At 49.1% G+C, this 20,631-nt stretch overlaps 1 long non-coding RNA gene across 1 annotated transcript; it reads right to left on the bottom strand.

Annotated features, from left to right (window-relative positions):
• Window positions 1–303: 303 nt before the first annotated feature.
• On the bottom strand, window positions 304–7,696 carry LOC144287712 (uncharacterized). The gene is made up of 4 exons (XR_013355456.1): window positions 7,101–7,696; window positions 1,703–1,844; window positions 1,052–1,209; window positions 304–606 (listed from the first exon to the last, which is right to left on the bottom strand). It is a non-coding gene; the product is annotated as an uncharacterized LOC144287712 (long non-coding RNA).
• Between the last annotated feature and the right edge of the window lie 12,935 nt (window positions 7,697–20,631).

Raw genomic sequence — 20,631 nt, 5'->3', positions numbered from 1 at the left:
GCCCAGGAGAAGCAACTGGATCTGATCAAAATTTTCAGGTTTGTGCAAATGGCAGAGTGCCTGAAACTTTATAGAACACCGTGGAGGGCTGAGATAGTACACATAGTCTACAGGAGGGTAAAGTACGCCTACATGTATGTGCTGGTGCGTGCCTGTACATGGCAGGTACATATGTGTACATGTGCCTCTACACATATGTCTGTGATAAGTAAAGTTGTGGAAAGTGCTGTGCTTGATAGAAGAGAAAAAGCAGGCACCAAAGATTTAAGGGAAAATGGAGAAACTTTTAATGAAAATCTTGTATCCATCCTTCCTTTCTTCATGTGTTTTGCTGCCATTGCTTGATGGTTGCCAGCTGAACGCAGGCTCTGGTGGGGCTCAGCTGAAGGGCTCTTAGAGCAGGTGCACTCTCAGTTCTCATCCATGACTTAAATTATACAGTTTTATGGTTTGAGTCCTTTCTAAAAGGTGTCCACAGTCCACCTATGGGCAAAAATGTCTTCCTTCCTGCAAAGCCAAGAACTAATCATTTCCTCAGTGGCTCCAGCAAACGATGCACACATATGTAGATACTCAATAACTGACCAAGAGCCAGTCACCAGTAATCTGAGGAGAGGAAACAAAGAGTCACTTCAAGTGGAAATTTGTAAATTAAAGATTCCACCTCTCCAAGTGCCCCGAAGGTGCTACTTCAGCATCTAACTAAAAACTCTGGTTCTAACGTCCTGTTTGACATGTCCTAGAGTTCAGGCCAATGTTGGGCTCCTGTCACAGGTCGAACAATTGCTATGAGCAATTCCTGCTTTCACATGATCATGTTTCACCTACTTATAAATGTGTTTGTGAGGAACGTTTTAAACTCTACGGTGGTTAGTGATTCAAAGTTGCACGAACAATATTTTTAGTGTATAGTTTTCCGATGTGGACACGAAAAATTCATTTCTTTCAGTTCGTACAAGCTGCATCCACTGTCCTGTTTCTCAAATAGTTCATCGCACCTTCCCACCACCAACAACAATAGAGAAAACAAACAATGCAACACTCTTATTACCTCAGAAGTAGTTTTCTTCTGGAAAATGGGGATCTGGGGAGGTGAACTGTGCCAAGTTTTTGGAGAGCCGCTGTTCAAGGGCTACAGCCAGGGTTCCCAGCTCTAATTCTACTTCAAAACTTCGTGAGGACATTGCTGTGTTCTTGAATTCCATGGTTCTGTGGCAATGCACAGGAGGATATGCCACAGTGAGGAGTGGTTCTATCACTGGAACTCACTGCCCTCCCAAATTCCTACCACATGCCTGTGTGTAAGGCTTGCCCAGGTGCCCAGCCACACAAGGTGATGTCCTCTGGCCGTGCTGGCACACCTACTGCGTGTTCTCTTGCTTTGCCAAATGCAGCAAGCCACATTTGCAGGCTCTGCGGTTAACAGAGCAATGACCCCCTAAAGATGTCCACGTGCTAGTCCCAGGGACCCCTGAATATATTCCCTTACCTACCAAAGGACCACCAAGGTTTAAAAATGGAATTAAGGTGGCTCATCGGTTGACCTTAGAATAGAGAGGTTATCCTGGCCTATCCTGCATGGACCCATGATAAAGCCATACGGTCTTTAAAAGTGGAAGTGGGAGATGGGAGAGGCAGCTGTGACTACAGAGACAGAGTCAGCGTGGAGAGTGTCAAAGGAACCCGACCAGCCCTTGCTCACATGGAAGACAAAGGGAATGGGTCACGGCCAAGGAAGATGGCAGCCTCTGGACGCTGGAACAAGCAAGGACACCAATTCCCCACCGAAGCCTGGAGGAGGAGGCAGCCCAGCTGACAACTTGATTTCCATTCAGACTTCAAACCTAAAGAGCCATAAGATGACAAACATGCATTTGTTCAAGCCCCTGACTTGGCACCGATCTCTTACAGCAGCAATAGGAACCTAATGCCAGCCAGCCTTATCCCTGGGGAATATGTTTTCTTGAGATCCTAGGGAGACACAGAGCTTGAAAGATAGGGAGGAAGACGCAGTGAAAGACCAGTTTTATCAGCTGATAAATTTAAAAATTTATCTAATTTTTAAATAAAGAAAATTTGCGAGATGTCTGGGTGGCTCAGTGGTTGAGCGTCTGCCTTCAGCCTGGGGTGTAATCCCGGGGTCCGGGGATCGAGTCCCGCATCGGGCTCCCTGCATGGAGCCTGCTTCTCTCTCTGCCTGTGTCTCTCTCTTTCTGTGTGTCTCTCATGAATAAGTAAATAAAATATTTAATTAATTAATTAATTAAAATTTGCAGCAAATCAATTCCTCTTCTTTCTATTTTCTCCCTGGCTAGCAAAGGTCATCTGTGCGTGCATGTGTTCATGTATTCACTCAATTAGCTAACATTCATTTACAGTGTTTTATGTACACTAGGCTAGAATCAAAGGAAATTTTTAAAAACAAAACAAAAAAATTTTTCTTAATTTTCACCCATCCTCAAGAAGTTGATAATATAATAGCAGAGGGAAATGTGACATCTATGGTGAGTGTGCAACAAGGCATGTGCAACATGACATGATTGTTGAGTGTTGCAGCAGGATGTTATTGTTGAATATGCAACATGACCTGCTTGTTGAGCATTGCAGTAAGACATAATTGGTGAGTGTTGTAGCACAACCTGACTGGTAAATGTTGCAGCAGGACGTGACTGGTGAGTGTTGCCGTAGGACATTATCACTGAATATGCAATATGATGTGATTAGTGAGTGTTGCAGCAGGACGTGATTGGTGAGTTTTGCAGCACCATGTGATTGGTGAGTGCTGCAGTAGGACATTATTACTGAATATGCTACATGATGTGATTGGTGAGTGTTGCAGCAGGACGTGATTGGTGCTCTCAGGGAGGTGAACAAAGGTGCAGTCGGTGTTGTGCTGAGAAAGAGCCCAACAACTTAGAAGGCTGGAGGGGGAATGGGTGCTGCAGAGACAGGATGTGTGTTCAGACTGGCAGACGAGCAACAGTCTCCAGGTGGATGGAGAGGATGACAAGAAGAAAAGCACAGAGGCATGAGAGGCCAAGCTGGGTGCCTCCGGGTCCAGCAGTGTCTGGAATGTTTGGGGCTCTTGTAGGAAAGTTCCTATAAAGTGTCTAACATGTTTTCCAGGTGAAGAAAGGAAAGAATTTAAAGAGAGAAAATGCTTTTTGTGTTTGAGCCCAAGTAAAAGGCCATTTTTATGAGAACTACCTGATTCAAAAAATAAATCTTGCTGAGGACAGGCACCTGAATGGCTTAGTTAGTTCAGCCTCCAACTCTTGGTTTCGGCTCAGGTCATGATCTCAGGGTCCTAGGATCAACCCCGTGTCTTTGAGCACCCCGTTCATGGGGGAGCCTGCTTAAGGCTCTCTCTCACATACCCTACCCCCACTTTCTCTCTCTCAAATAAATAAATAAGTCTTTTAAAAATTTTTTGCTGAAGTGACAACTCCACCTAGGGCCATTGCTACAGGAGTTCAGGATTCCAAAAACACCACTGACTGCCTCCACCCAGCACGTGTTCATGAAGGAATTCAGCTTAAACGGAATATGAAGAAAACCATCACAGCTGGGCAATCCATGGTGAGCTTGAGAAAGAAGGGGAAGGTCATCCCTGCCCTGCCACCCCTATGGACAAGCAAGAGGGGAAAGGGAGCCTCCAGGAGCCAACACTTGTGAATGCTTCTCACTTGGATACCTCTCTGGTCCCCACTTGCCTGAACGTCAAAGAAAAATGAGGCATTCCTCAAGGTAGGATAAAGTAGGATGTGAAAAAATCCAACAGCTGGTCATATTCTAAGGTCAACCGTTCTTCCACCACGTTTCATCCGAACACATTCTGTGCTGCCCCCCACAGACACCCAGTGAGCCCGGATGTCCCACGGACGTGCGTGAGGAGCTGGCTTCCCCACTGCCCTGCAGTGTGGGTAAGCCTGAGCAGTCCCTCCAGGGTCTGCATGGCGGGGCTGCAAGGGTGGCCCACTGCGTGGGCGGCAGGTGTCAATGACAACAGAGATGGTCCTTGCTGGGCACCTTCCCTGTGCTGGCTGCAAGCCATTGACTGCCTCCTGCCCTAGATGAGGTCATTACCCTAAAGTGGTCAAGTACATTATTTGTTTACAAATCTAAGTAGATTAAAGGCAGTGGTGGATTCCCAAACACTTTACTAACTGCCTCTCCAAAAAAAAAAAAAAAAATTGTTGCGAAGTCGTGATTATGCAGCATGGCCAATTTCCACACTGTAAACCAGTCTGCCGCTGATATCAAGCCTTCGCAAGCTGGTGGGAGCTGGCCCCACCACATCCTTGCCTAAGGATTCAAAGATGAGAAATGCAACCATGGAAGTTTCAGGAGAAAACAGAGGGGAGTCCTCCATCATCTTGTGACAGAGAAGAACTATCAACGTAATGACTGAATATACTGAAGCCATTTTTAAAAGATGAAAAAATTGAATCCAAGTCAAAAATTCCATTTTTACAAATTACATTTAAATTAAAATTACATTCAAAATTTTAAAACCATGAGAAAAAAAAAACAAAGTTAAACTAATAAAAAATATTTGCAGTTTTATCATGGAACTTCTCAAAATCACTTTCACAGAACCAACAACCTAATAGTAAGTTGCAAAATGATGTGAACCATGGTTTCAAGAAAAAAAGTAAAGTCAAAGAATCCTTTATTATATTAAATGATGCTCAACCTCACTCACCATAAGAGAAACAAAAATAGGTATTTTTGACCTACAGGCATTTACGTAAAATAATATACACTGTGTTTTGAAGGCTGAGAAGTCATCTGTGTGCACTGCTGGTGGGATGTAGGCTGGACCCCTCATGGAGGGAACATCTCTCAGAACATCTATCAGGGGCATCTGGGTGGCTCAGTAGGTGAGGCATCTGCCTTCGGCTCAGGTCATGATCCCGGGCTCCTGGGACGGAGTCCCACATCGAGCTCCCGGCTCAGTGGAATCTGCTTCTCCCCTTCTCCCCCTGCTTGTGCTCTCTCTCTCTCTCTCTCTCTCTCATATAAACAAATAAAATATTTTTTAAAATGAAAGGATAAGGAGCTCTCTGTTTGGTGGTATTTTAAAATCTCCAAAGTAGATCAAATTCATAATTTTTAAAAAGCAACATACAGAAGTGAGCATATTATACAAACTTTTATCTAAAAGAACAAGATGGGAAAATTAAAATGTATATTTTCAATTTTCTGTTTTGTGCACTGATAGGTGTTTTTGGGGTGGCGTGGGGGACGTATGAGCAGGGAATAGTGCAAGAGAGATTTCTCGATGTTTCTCTTTATAGATATTTGTAGACAAAGCGAATATGTTACTTATTCATAAATACACATTAAATATTTTTAATAACTAGCTAAATAAGTTTCTCTGGACTCTGCTGTAAGCGCTCCCGACCTGGTATGCAGCCACCCTGTCACATGCAACGTCTGTGAAGATAGAAATAACACTTTGTAGCTAAGAGCCGATTCCTTCCTGTTCATTCCCTGAAGATACTAAAATAGCAGAGGAAGTATTGATCGACCAGGCAGTGTCTGTGGAGCACAGGTTACATACGGGGCCTGGGGCTGGGCAGTTTGCACATCACATACTCCAGGGTTTTATTATGCTGTAAACCCATTTCAGGGAGGAATCTCCTGAGGTGTAGAAAGGCGGAGACCACGACTCAAGTTCACACACTTGGTCAGGGCAGAGCAGGTGCTCAGATCCAACTCCAGGTCTCTGCCAGGCCAAGGTGTCCAGGGGCTGCCACGCTGCCAGGATGCCCCCGCCTTCCCCAGGGCACATGGTCGACCCCAGGGACCCCAGCCCTCATGGCTGTGAGACCTATCACGGTAGGAGCAGCGTGTGTTTTGAGGAGACGCTGGGGTTTGGAGATCCAGAAGCAGGCATCCACTCCACTCAGCTTCTCTGGCAGACTCCGGGTGACCATGTGTGAGGCTGTGTCCACGCGTAAAGCCATCCGACTCGGGCAGGTCGTCCCAGGATGCTGCTGCCTGATCGCGCTCCTGGGAAACAGGTCCCGTCTTTCCACACGCTGTGCGCACCTTCAGCCTCTCAGGTCTTCCTTCTGCACGGCCACCTCTGTCCCGGACCCCGGCTGGCTCCAGTGAGGAGGGAGGGCAGGCTTCTGCGGGGGCAGGGGCAGCCACGCCTCCTTCTCGGTCCCCACAGCCTCACGCAGAGTTGAGTGTGGACTCAGGGGCACACTCAACTGTTCCTGATGAACAGAAGTCCTAAGATGCTCCCCAAACCCGTGTTGCTTTCTAGCTACAGCTCCCGTAATATTTGATTTACATGGGACGGAGGTGACTATTGGTGAAATCCAGCAAGAACATTCTGTATTGAAGCAAACACAGTATATCAGCACCTAGAGTTTGGCCTAGTAGCCTGGCCTGCCAAGGACTGCTGTGACTGCCTCGTGGCCGTGAGCACAGGGTGTGCCCGACCCATGTGTGCACGTGGCTGCAGGTCGGCCACCTGCCAAGGCCCACGCACCACATGTGACCCTGTCCTGTCGCTAAACCACATCTACAGGGAGGGCAGGAGCACCAAGCGTGCCCTCGTGCCCATGCGCTTCACAGATCCCTTCATGAACAGCTTCTCTGTTGCTTATAAAGTCCGTTGTGCCTTGACCCAGGATTTCACCCCTAGATATTTACCCAAGAGAAAAGAAACAATCTCCTCAAGGCTACACAAATCCTTACAGCAGCTTTTTTTTTCTAATTTTTTTTTATTTATTTATGATAGTCACACAGAGAGAGAGAGAGAGAGAGGCAGAGACACAGGCAGAGGGAGAAGCAGGCTCCACGCACCGGGAGCCCGACGTGGGATTCGATCCCGGGTCTCCAGGATCGCGCCCTGGGCCAAAGGCAGGAGCCAAACCACTGCGCCACCCAGGGATCCCTTACAGCAGCTTTAATTAGAATGGCCGCAAGCTGGAAACCGCCCAAGTGTCCACCATCGGGAGGATGGATGAAGACGAAGTGACTCGCCACTAGGCACAGCAAGGAGCCCAACCACTGACACGCCTAGTGGCATGGGGGGCTCCAAAACGCACGCAGAACAGAAGACAAGACAGCAAGAGTACCTCCTCGACGAAGTTCCAGAACTCGTATGTAGTGGGGAATCAGGCGGCAGGGGTGGGCGAGTGGGAGCGGCTGGAACCCACCGGGAAGGGGACCGAGGGGACCCTCTGAGTGATGGAATGTTCCATATTGTGATGTGATTGGAGATACACTGACGTCTGCACTCATTCAAACTCAATACGTAATGTCTGCAAAATATGCCTCAAGACGTTTGTTTATCATTTTGTGATTGTTTCCCTCACAACCTGGAAACATGGTATCTTTCGACAATCAGAAAACAACGCAAAACCAAGAAATCAGAACGATGGCAAACAGCCCAAGTACCGGTTCTGCTCGAGACACAAGCTGTGTGATATCAGAGAGATGCACGACCTGTCTGAGGCCACTGTTTCCTCTGCCCGATGGGACAACAGCCTACCCAGCAGGGTCGGTGTGTTCAGTAAACCATGTGTTGGAGTCCTGGGGCTGATGTAACAGTGCAACACGAACCAGGGGCCTTAAGACAACAGGCATGTATTCTCCCATGGTTTTGGAGCAAGTAGTCAGCAAGCCAGGTGTCTGGGGGCAGCTGTCCTCTGACATTCCAGGCAGGATCCTTCCCGCCCCTGGTGTTGATCCTCGATCCTTCAGGCTCCGTGCCTGGCAGCAGCACGGCTCCAATCTCCACCTGCATCGTCACATGGCATTATCCACATGCCCTGTCTTCACACAGTGTGTCAACCCCAGACATGTCGGATTCGGGCCACCCTCCCGCAACATGACCTCGTCTTATCTAATTACATCTGCAACAACCTTATCGCCGAAGAAGATCGCATCCACAGGCAACCAGATCGAGGATGTAAATGTCTCCTTGGGAGACACGATTGAATCCCTAACAGAACATAATAGGGGGGCTAGCAGTTTTGTGTTGTCTGATTCAGATAAGAACCTGTGGGACTGAGTCATTAAATTACCCTTGGACTAATCTCTAATGCTAACTTCAAAAAACATATAAACCAGGAGAGGAATCTGACAAGAAGCCTTCGAGCGTGCACTTGGCAGGACAAGGGTTTGGACTTTCCCCACAGAAGCGGAAAGTCACTGAACTGTAAGCTGGATGGAATTACCCGTGGAGAGCAGAGCCCAGGTGAGGCTAAGTCCAGCGGGTTCCAGGAAGCCTGGGTCTCCCCACCGCCACCGTGGGATGGCCCAGCAGGGCATGCTTCCAGGGGCTGTCCTGACTCCTGGGAGATGACATTTTCTAAGAAAACTGAAAGGCCGGGGGAAACCGGACTGGTCACAAAGACTCTGCAGGGAAGCTGGCCTCCCACACCCACGCTGGCCTATCCCGTGGGCTCATGGCTGGGTCTCAGAAAAAAATGAAAAGTGTGAGTAGAAACTGCAAGACCTCTTCCAGGAAAGAATTTGTAAAGCCAGGGCACGATTCACACTACTTGGGGGCCCCCGTAAGGGAACACTTGGCTCCAGGAGGCCTCGCGGACTTTGCATGGATCCCAGCTATGTCAACTCTCCAACAGAGGGCTGATGACTTCAGGTCTGCAGTGTTTCTCGGCATCCCCAGATTCCCCTCAGTGAACAGCTACTGGCAAAACCCATAACCACGCAATCCCACTTCTGGGAAAGCACCTGCCAACACGGGAGAGAAGGGGGCACGCTTCCTACTGCCAGATGTGGCCTGCAATTTCAGACAGTTGGAACCTCAGTCCCACAGGCCATCCTGGAGTCCTCAGTCCCTCTCTCTGTGGGCAGAACAGTTACCAACTGTACAGCTGGTTTCTGCAGGACCGGGGGCATCCTATGCCAGCACTGTGCCTCCCCCAGCCTGTTGTCAGGAGTCTCGGGATGGAAACACCCTTCCTGTCTACGAAGGGAGCGCCTCACTTCATGAGTTCTGAAACACTGACTTACCAAAGCAGATTTGAAACACAACTCATCTGTATGGTTTCTTTGTGTGTGTTGATGTCTTAAATACAAGTGCTTGTAGGTTCCCCAACATTAGAATAAGGCCTACAAGGATAGACACCTACACCCCCTGGGAACCATCTGCTTTGCACCGAAGGGGAGGGCCCCGTGGCATGATGGCATGATGGCATTACAAGGCTGGTATATGCCACACAACAACAGAGGTCCACTAGATCCCCGGGAGTCTCAGGACTTGCAGCCCAGTGTCCGTGCACGAAAGTCCGTGAGGTCCGTGATCACAAGGGCTGCCTCCCTGGAAACTGAAAACCATTCCAGCCCCCGCGGTTTTTCACTTAATGGACTTTGCCTCCCATAATTCAGGAAAATGTCTTTTGTCGTGCAGATGGAGGCTGATTGCTGCAGAGAATGTGGGTCTGACAAAGGGCCTGGCGGGCCTGCTCCCAGCCCCCCCCCCCACTTCTGGAGGTAGCTCTCAGTACAGATTAATGATGGGGTGCCAGGGAGCAGTGCGGTCCACCCATCTTGTGGAGGAGCTGAGCTAATCTTCTTAAACCTTTTTACAATAGCTTAGCCAATCACCCAAATGATGCTGTCAATTTGCTTTTAAAACCCCACTTCAAAGAGAGAGATCCAAAGGAGATCATTGAAAGGGACAGCGATGTGGGGAGGTTACTCAGATTCCACTGGATGATTAATATTAATAGGGCGCATACCACCCAAATGACACTAGGGCTGTGCGCCGCGGTAGCTCCTTCGGGAGGAGCTCCCCAAGAATGATGCAGTGTGTATGTGTGTGCGTGTGCATGTGTGTGTGCACCCTCTTTTCACCAGGCTTAGAGAAGAATGTGATTCTCCAGGAGCTGACCCTGGGCTCCTGGCCCTCTAGGGAGAGTACTCTCCTCCGGGGCCCGCAGTCTCTGCAGCCAGAGCCCTGCTCTTCTCAAGCCCATTCCCGTTGTGCCATCCCAGCCGCCCAGGCTCACTCTGCATCCAACCATCCTGAAATCAGCAGTTTGTGCTGCATAATCAAAGGAGTTCTAAACACCATAGGCTCCTTCATCCTTGTTTCTCATGCTCAGGGGCCCGTGGGGGCCAGAGCGATTCTACCTTGAGGTGGGTCACCTGGGAGGGATTCAGTCTGCCTCCCTGACCTGTAGCTACTTGAGCCACACTCTTCTCTGGGCCAAAATCAGAAGAGCAAGAGAAGGGGACAGAAGCATGTAGTGGAATCAATGTGGCATGGGGCCAGTCCCAGCAGCAGCGGCTGCCTACCTGTGAGGATAGGGCTAGGATGGTCCAGGGAGGGCATGAGGACCTAGGAGCAGCCATGGAATCTGCTCCAGACCCTCTACCTCTTACAACAGGACCACTGAATGCACAGGACATAAATCCAGCAGACAGGTCTCAGCAGAAGTAAGGCCGAGAGCCACAGACAGCAGTGGGTTGCTTAGCCTTAGAGACAGTTGCCTCTCTAAGCCAACCGCCTGCCTTCAAGAGCTCGGCACCTTGATTCGGCCTGGTCAAAACACTCAGATGCCACTGTTAGGGTCAGATGTCATCCTCAGAACATCTGTGCTGGCCTCTTACCTGACTCTGTAACACCCCAAAATAAGGGACTGATAAACTCCCTCCAGACACTACATTCCCTGGACACACCCTTGGTACATCTCGGGCTCTCCGCAAGGATCCTCGGCACCTGTACCTGCCCCTAGGAGTTTGGAGTCCAAAGCCAAGGTCCTTCCTATGTTGGCACACTGTGGCATCTGACCCGGAAGGTAATCCCACACCCTGACTCCTGGACACACAAAGAAATCTCTTCTCCATTGAAAACGCAAACACAGGGGCACCTGGGTGGCTCAGCGGTTGAGCATCTGCTCAGGACATGATCCCGGGTCTGGGGATTGAGTCCAAGATCCGGCTCCCCACAGGGAGCCTGCTTCTCCCTCTGCCTGTGTCTCTGCCTCTCTCTGTCTCTCATGAATAAATAAATAAAATCTTTTTAAAGAAAAGAAAATGCAAACACAAACACCCAAACTCAGCTGGAAGCCACAGTCACACAAGAAAATCTTGCTTCCACTGTTCTCCACATTTTGACAAAAACACAGAAAGCACCCAAAAAAACATAGATGATAAGAACATATTTTCTTCTTCTCTTTGTTTCCTTTCCTTTCTCCCTTACAAAAGCAGCTACTTGTTCGGACCAATGGGTCATAAGGACAGGCAGGAATGAGTCACATCTGAGTCACAAAAGTGGTTAAGCCTTTTAAAAATCTCCATGTAAAACCAGCCTCGCCATTCAGATTTGCCACGTGGCAGGAATCTCTGTGACAGGATGGCAGTGAATTATGTGCCCAAGCTCCCAAAGGCACCGGCCTTGGGTTAGAGAACCCCTTCTTAGGTTGTCAAGCCTTCAACAAGTGTACCTGGAGGAGGCTGGCGTGCTGGGAGGGGCACATCACCCTCTTCACTAGAGCAGCTCACGAGCATCCCTCACAGAGGGAGACTTTCCCTCAGGGACCTCTTTCCTCATCAGCCTGCTCCTTCCTGGGTGTTCAGTTCTCATCAGCGGAGCCAGACGAGAATAGAAACCGTGCAGTGACTCTTTTGTTTTGCTGGGACACTTCAGCAGATTCTCATGGATCTTTCAAAGCAACGCAATTATCTGATCATTCTTGGAAGCAGTTAAAATGTGGAAGGGCACATCCTGCTTCATCCCCAGAGTCTGTCTTTCCAAATCACATGAGCAATCATTACAACATAAACTCCGTATTGCCCTCCCAGGAGGGGCTGTGCCCTGTGTGGGGCGGGATGGGGTGGGACAAGACACGGTTCCTCCAGCAGGATCCGAGGCTGCAGTCATGCCCGTCGAGAAGGGATGTTTAAAGATGCATTTCAGAGAGTCTGAGTGGCTCAGTGGGTTAAGCATCTGCCTTCAGCTCAGGTCATGATCTCAGGGTCCTGGGATTGAGCCCCACATCGGGCTCCCTGCTCATCAGTGAGTCTGCTTCTCCTTCTCCCTCTGCCCCTTCCCCTGCTTGTGCTCTCTTTCTCTCTCTCTCTCTCACTCACTCTCTCTCTCTCTCTGTCAAATAAATAAAATCTTTTAAAAATAAAGGAAAAAAATAAAGATGCATTTCTAGTTGCAAGCCCTGGAGCAGGGCAGGCCATCCACCCTGGGTTATTCTCAAGTCTGGGGAGCAGAGAGCGGCAGAGAAGCTAAAACAAGAAAAGAGGATTAGTGGGTCCCCTGAAGTGATCTTCAGTTCTGGTGATGATTGATGCTCCTGAATATGGGAAGTGAGCTCACTGGGAGCTGCTCCCGGCATCGGCATAGTGGGGGGGGGGGGGGGGGGGAAGAGGAAAGCTGGAGTTCTAATAGTCCAAGCTGTGGGTCCTTCCAGGAAGCCCAAGGAATAACGCAGTTTCTTCACCTGTGCCCATGCAAAGAGGCAGATCCTCAGATCCTCAGCACAGAGGTTTGTTGACAGTCTCAGGGCAATCTCTTGGCCTCTCTGTAGAGGTGATTCAGAGACCACCATCTACCTCACCCAGTTGTTGTAAGGGTACATGAGATGGTGTGTGCAAAACCCGTAATACGCTCCTGGTGCACAGTAGGCACTCAGCAAAGTGGCCACCTGGCACGCAGTAGGCACTCAGTAAATAGCAGCCATCAAGGATATAGTGAATCTGAGCACTTCCCTTACTGACTTGGAAGGTTGAGGTATTCATAACTATCACTCAAAACGGAGCAGAAAGAAATCTAGGACACTTGTTTAAACTACTTAACTTTGATCATAGAGAAAAATGCAACCTTGTCCTCAGTCCACCATTTCTTAAATAATATTTTTACAGGAGGCTAAAGTCTTGGTTTGGGGAGTGAGAGTGTTTTAGGGTGTTCATTCAGATAGAAGAGAATGGGGAAACAGACCTTATTCAGAGATGCGTTTCTCAAGACAATGGTACCAAGACGGGCTGGGGAGCAATCGCCGGTTGCCCTGTCGGCCGTCACTGTCCAGGCTTCCTGGTCCTCACCCCCCTCACCATGGAGCTAGGGTGGGGCTGTCTTGCTGTCTTCTGAAACACCGACCATCTTAGTGCCAGCTTTAAATAGAAGAGGACCAAGGGCAGGATCCTCTTCTTCAGAACCAAAATGCCCCAAATCATAGACCCCCATTCTGAGACAATAGAAAACAGGCAAGAGCTTGATTGAACCATTCTCTTCCCACTCAAAGAACTGGATGCTTAGCTTCAGCAGACTGGAATGGTGCTGGTCCCATGGGGGCCCAAAACATGGCACTCCTGTATCTCTTATTTTCCACTCTATAGCTCACTTCTGTGGACATGCTGCCTTCAGTTCAAGCCTAGGGTATGAAAACCTCTTGAACTTTCATCGAAAGGCAAATAAAAGGCAGTAGGGATGCTATCAAGTCATGAATAATAAAGAGAAGCATTATGTGGAGGCTTTCAAATTCTGATGAGCAGAAAGGGTGTTTTGGAAAATCTGTTGCAGGGAGTAGTATACTTATAACTCAGACTTGTGTGGCATTCAACCCAAACTCACTCCCAAACCTAATGTGGTGTTTGAACAGCACGCTCCTCTGGGAGAAGTGTGTGCGGTAGATGCATTTCCCATCCACTTAATATAAAATATAAACTTGCCAACATTTGAGAGCAGCACAGAGTCCTTCCTTCTTAAGGATAAAAACAAACTCACCATGTCGTCAGGCCATGGCTTTGACATTTTTAAAATCAATACAGTGAAAAATAAGCTCAACCTCTAACATGAACTAGCATTGGAAATCCTTTGAGAAGGATGCCTCGGAGAAAGAGCTCGAGGGCCCAATGCTCAAAGCACTTTACTTAGGCATCATCATGGTTTGGATTGTGTCTCCCAAACAGGACAGGTTGTAGTCCTAACTCCAGCACCCGAGAATGTGACCTTATATGGAAAGAGGGTCATTGCAGATGTGATTAGTTAAGATGAAGTTACAGTATAGGGTGGCCCTGATCCCATAGGGCTGGTGTCCTCGTTAGAACAGGAGAGCATCATGTGATGATGGAAGCAGAGATTGGATCAAGGCTTCTACAAGCTAAGGAAGGCTACAGATGGACAGCCACCACCAGGGGTGGGAAGACGTAAGGCAAGAAGGACTCCACTCAGAGCCTCAGAGAGGGCACAGCCCGGCAGATGCCTTGATTTCAGAATTCTGGCCTCCAGCTCAGTGAGACAATAATTTCCAGGTGTTTTCAGCCCAAGGGAACCAAGGCAGACACACACACGACATCACTATCATGGAAGGTTTTGGTCTCCAGGTGCGGATGTGAACCGGCTCTCAGACATTGGCAGATGTGTGCTGGGTGCTCCTGAACTGGGGCACTATTAGGGGTGCTATTAGGTGCTCCTGCTTCTGCTGTCCCCAGAGTGGCTCTTTCTACAACATCCTCAGCACCTCGGTGGATCCCTGCTGCCTTCCTTCTAGGCCTTGAGCACAGTGGGCTGGCGCAGTTGACATATCCAGCACTGCTTGTCTGCGTACCTGGGCATCCCAAGTCCCCAGCAGACCTGGATTTCCATTCAGTTGACCCTGAACTACCCACAGAGGTGCCATTTCTGCCCATCCAGTTTTCATTTCCCCAGATGGTCAGCACACTGAAAACTGGATCTCCCTCTGCCCTCCTTCCCTCCAACACTCTCCTGGGGCAGTCTGGCTACACCTGGCAATGTGCTTGGGGTGACCACCAGCACCTCCAGGGAGAAGTACATCAGCAGGAGTGATGGCCTTGCCCTCCCCTCCCCTCTGCTGCTTCCAAAGGCATTTCAGATTTGCTTCTTTCCATTTGTGCTGAATGTTGTCCAGGCTACATACATGTAGATGTGTCCTTTCCTTAATTAGATGTATTTCTACTCCACTATTTTCTTATTAGACAGGCTCTGGCTGAAAGCAACCTTGGCCCATCTATGCTTAGTCTTTTTTTTTTTTTTTTTTGCTTAGTCTTTTTTTTTAAAGAGTTTATTTATTTACTTGAGAGAGAGAGCACTAGCAGGGTTAGGGGCAGAGGGAGAAGCAGACTCCGCACTGAGCAGGGAACCCTCAGACCTGGGACTCTGGGATCATGACCTGAGCCAAAAGCAGACACCCAACCGACTGAGCCACTCAGGCGCCCCTCTATGCTGTGTCTTAACCATTCAACCCGGTGTTATGTATGTAACAGGTGATGGGTATATAAATGAAAACAACAGGTTAAGAGGATGTTCCAAGAAGCATTACAGTACACACACGTACACATACACACACACACACACACACACACACACAAACATACTCTCTCTCTCTCTCTCCATTGAAGATAATTTAGGGGAACACAGAGGCACTTAAGAATTATTTTGCAAGGTAACTATAGTAAAAAAATCTATAATAAATCCTGTATTCCATTTCCTCTAGAACCTTGGAGTCAAATTCGTGGCCCACCTTGGGGACCCGTATGGAACTGGGGGGGATTTTAGCTTGGGCTGCTGTAACAAAGGACCACAGTCTGGGGCTTAAATCACGGAAATCTGTTTCTCACGGTTCTGGGGCCGGAGGTTCAAGATAAGGGTGCCCACACAGTCTGGTTCTGATGAGATCCTGGCTTGAGACGGCCACCTGTCACTGTGTCCCCACACAGCCACTCCTCAAACCCTGTGCACACACATTCTCTTTCTTCTTTTCCTCAAAAGGCACCTGCCCTATCAGATTAGGATCCATCCCATGACCTCATCAAATCCAATGACCTCCTCAAACCGCACCTCCTACTGCAATCACTCTGGGGCTTAGGGCTTCTACACAGGAACTTGAGAGGGGACCCATGTCAGCTCACACACAGCAGAGGATACCTAGTGTTTTGTGCAAATCATCACTGTGGCCTTTTAAACCACTGTTGCTTGTTTCTGACTCACCCTTGTCTTCGCTTTAGGCTCTGGTCTCCAATTTGTATCAGGCAGGGCCCAGCAGGACCCAAGAGGCACAGGTGAACAAGTGACGTGGAGGAGGATTTACCCAAGAAACTGGCGGCCAAGATGAAGCTGGGTTGAGGGAGCAGCAACATTCAGAGCAAGAGTGGGGCCGCCAGGCTTGGGGCTGGGACACAGGGGAGACACAGCACCCAAGGTCCCAGAAACAGGAGCTGCAGCCTTCAGAGGATCAGCACAGCACTCCCACCTCCTCCCCTGCCCCCCAGACTCCCATCTCCTGTGACAGAAGCCAGGCAGAGGGCAATGTGTCCATGGAGCCGGCTGGGATGGGCCCCCTGGTCACTGAGCAGGATGGGAGGCTGGGTCGCAGGGGCAAAGAGAGGAATCCTCTGGTCCTCTGCAGAATGAGGGGACAGCTAGCAAACCGAAATGTAGCAGGGATTCACAGGTGCGGCTTTCACTTCCTTTGGGAATTTTAAGCATCTAGGAAAGCCTACAGTTCATCACCCTGAAGACCACTCCGGGAACCGCAGGCCTCCAGGAAACCATGGAAGAATTCCACCTGCTGAAAGGGAGCCATCACAGCCAGCAGTGGATGTAGGCCAGATGCAGGCTCACAGGGTCAGGGCTGCCAGCCAAGAAGGGACAGGCAAAGGGGTGTCCCCTTGGGGCCTCATGGAACAGGTTGCCGAGCCATCACCTGGGGCAGGACTGCACAGGGCCCCCGACAGCGGGCAGGTTGCTAATCACAGAGGTACAGACAGGAGTAGGGACAGAGGGACACCCCCACTTATAGCCACAATCCTGCCAATCAGGACCCAGAAGCGAGTCCCCTCCGTCCCACTGCTGGCATGACCCTCTTGATATTGCTCATCTGCCTTCCAGACTCTGTGCTTGGTAAGAGTTCACTCACAGTGGGTGTCACCCCTTTGCTCAATTGCTTTGCTTTTCTAAAAATGAGCCCTCCATTCAGAAAAAGAGCGATACATGCGGCTCATCTGTGAGGAGGGCTGGACACCTAGCTGGGAAGTGTACAGGAACTTCCTGAAGGGGCCACCCCCAGTCCCCCATTCCAGAGACCCCAGGCTCATGCATGCACACTTCCCACTGGAGCAGCAGGGCCCTGGGGGAGCCAGCCTGCAGTGGGGCCACCTCCTGACCACGGCCACGTCCATGCAAAAACTTGAAAGCCATGAGTCTGCCCAGCAGCCAGAAGGGGAAGTGCCTTCAGTGGAGATGGCAGATCCTACTGTGCCTCTTCTTTTCCTGTTTGCAAGCTCATGGCAAGATGGCTTTTTAAGCAGATGCCATGATGATGAGAAACCCAGCAGCACACATGTAACTGATCCCTTTGACGTGGGCCCTGATGACCAAGAACCCTGCCTTCCCAGAATTCCATGGGAATGCCTCATTTCTTCTTTATGTTTCTAAAAGTTCAATAATTTGTTAGTAAAGAAGAGGGGAGTCAGAGGGAAAACTAGCCAAAAAAAGAATTTTAAATAATGGGGAAAACTCCTGGGGAATAAGAGTTTGGTTTTATGTCCAGAAACTTAAAGCATTTACAGTAAGACTGTAAAAAGATGAGGATCCTATAACCCGATTTCTCTGTTAGGATTCTACCATCCATCTTTGACATCATACAATGGAAGAATCTATGGCAAAAATGCCCACACACCTTTCTGCACCCACACTCACCCCCTCGCTGTGTGACACCACACCCCCTCCTCCCTGGTAGCTGTTCCAAACCACCATAGGTTGGCTTATAAACAGGAAACGTGTAGTTCTCACAGTTCTGGAGGCCGGAAGTCCAGGATCAAGATGGCAGCAGCTCCGGTGTTGGCGAGGGCCTCTTCCTGGTCCGTTCAGCGCTTCTAATGGAGCAGTCACACAGTGGGAGGCGTGAGGCAGCTCCGCTGCTGCTAAGGCACTGCCCCCAGTCCTGAGGGCTCCATGCTCATGACCTAAGCACCTCCCCAAGGCTCCGCCTCCTAACACCGCCAGGAGTGGGTGACTGCAGTTTGGTTCCAACATACAGATTTCGGGGGGACACAAATAGTGTAGAACAATCAGCACGTACAGCATCAGCAGAGGCTCACAAAGTCCTCGTGCACTGGGGCCTCCCTCTACTGGGGCCCCGGGGAGCTCTGACTGTGCCACATGAACATGCCAAGGGGAACCTTCAGGATGACGAGTGACCCATGCCTCCAACCCCAGGCAACACTGCTGGCTGCAGATGCGTGAAGGAGCCACATGAGGAAGCCCAGCCTAAACTGCCTGCCCCCCACAATGCGCTAGCCAATATGTGGGCAGAAGTCATGTTGGGGGATCCCTGGGTGGCGCAGCGGTTTAGCGCCTGCCTTTGGCCCAGGGCATGATCCTGGAGACCCGGGATCGAATGCCACGTCGGGCTCCCTGCATGGAGCCTGCTTCTCCCTCTGCCTGTGTCTCTGCCTCTCTCTCTCTCTATGTGTGACTATCATAAATAAATAAATAAATAAATAAATAAATAAATAAATAAATAAATAAAAGAAGTCATGTTGGGAGTGCTCTGTTATTTGGCCACCGCTAACAGATACACATATCCCTTCCCACGCTTTTCTTGGTGATGGGGCACAACAGAAAGGTCAGGTGACAGACGCAAAGTCTGAAGAGGGCCATGAAACTCTATACACAGAATTTGCCTCTTCATTTCCCATGAGAGTGCAGGGCGCAGGGGGCACGAGCACGGGTCATGAGCTGTGGTTGGATTTGGGAGGTCAGGAAGGGTGGGTCTTACTTCCCAAATGAGTTTCGAGATGATTGAAAAGCAGACTATCTGGAATTGCCTTTTCAATTTTTCAGAAGCAAAAAACCCCTTTTCCTATACAATTGTGTTCGGTTAATACGACTGTCCCATTGGGAAAGATGGAGGGAAACACCAACGTGGGACAGGAGGGTCTATCATTGAAACAACTAAAGGGAACTGAAACAGAACGAACGGTTCTGTATTCGGTGAGGGTCTTATACCAGAGGTAGATGTGTCTGTATTTGCCATCACTGTGCTCTTGCATGAACACCAGAGGGAGTGTGAACAGACCAGCAAGCACGCGGGCCTTTGTATTTTAAGAGGGATGTCCTTTAGCACAATTCATCTAAGACAATTGGGAAAATTGAAAGACCATGAAAGTTTATTGTCATTTTCCTATAAATCTGATATTATAAAGCAGGACATTAAGGGATTTAGAATGGGTGGTTGCTGTGCTGATTATGTTTGAATCGTAGCACACTCAGCTCCCAGTCCTACCTGATAAAGCATGCCTTATCCTACAGAATGTATTAGATACATGATGGTGTCTGCCGGCCTGTAGGAGGTTACTTTGTGGTGACAAAGGCTGGCCTCCCTGGGACACTGTGTCATGTGAGCCATCCGGGGCTCACACGGCAGTGAGAGGACTGCACGCACACGCATTTCTATTTATAGCCAGTTTGTTAGCAACTGCTGAGTGAAGAGAAATGGATCATGGAATGTGCTGGAAAGGCCTAGGATCGTTTTGATTCTTTAAACCCACAGATGGATGAGAGGTGAGGATCGGGTACCACCCGGGGAAGCACAAAGGAAAGACCCAGGAGATGTCCGAGCATCTGCCACAGGCCACATTCCGTTCTAAGCTCTTCACACCGATCAGCCAACTTCCCTGCAGATCAGGAAACAAGCTGGGGTGCGGAGTGATGTTCGAGAATCTGAACCCAGGCAGTCTCGTCTCAAAGCCTGTACATTCCTCTTGGACACAATGCACAACAAAGAAATTCACAATGAAATAAAAGTCCAGTATTTCACAGTGGACTCTACAGAGAACATACTTGAGAAGTGTTCTATTTCCTCCAGATGGTCCAAACGGTGCCTGGGTGAGGTGACCTGTCCCTCCATAGTAACTTGGCCTGACATGGGACCTTCATGCTCCCTCCAGTGACAAAGGGAAGTCTGTCCTGCAGGATAAACACTGGCTGTACAGTTGCCCACCTGCTCTGTGGCCCGGGGCAGGGTGGCCGTCCTTCCTTCCATCTGGCTCCATGGAATTCAGAATTCATGAACTTAGAGAGGAAAATAAGCACGCATTTGTTTTTTACCAATCTCTCCTTGAAACATAGCCTTTCTCCCAGTTATGACTACTGTCCACAAACCACTACAGGATGAGGGAATCTGTGATTTGGTCAGCAAAAGTAAAAATGGATATTATCACGCTCCAGTACGATAACGTTAGACATTAACAAACATCACTTGTGTTCATCCGTACTTTAAGATGTGATTATACCAGCCTCTAGATTGTTTATCTCATGTATTTACAAAGCAGTACATGGGGTGCCTGGGGGGCTCTGTCAGTTAGGCCTCCGACTCTTGATTTCGGCTAGGGTCATGATGCCAGGGTTCTGGGATGGAGCCCCACATCTGGCTCTGCACTCAGCGGGGCATCTCCTTGTCCCTCTCTCTGTCCCTCTGCCCATCCCCCAGCTCTCTCTCTCTTTCTCAGATAAATAAATAAATCTTTAAAAAACATATGTGTGTTACTATATTAATTTTTTTTAATCTTTTGATAAATTCATTTAATTAGTAAGTTTCTGTATAATGCTCTCTACGTATTCTGCTCTATACATTTTTTGAATAAACCATTTCTCCTGGG

This window comes from Canis aureus, chromosome 17 (genome assembly GCF_053574225.1).
Source record: "Canis aureus isolate CA01 chromosome 17, VMU_Caureus_v.1.0, whole genome shotgun sequence".
Taxonomy (NCBI): domain Eukaryota; kingdom Metazoa; phylum Chordata; class Mammalia; order Carnivora; family Canidae; genus Canis; species Canis aureus.
This window is presented reverse-complemented; position numbering and strand designations above follow the sequence as displayed.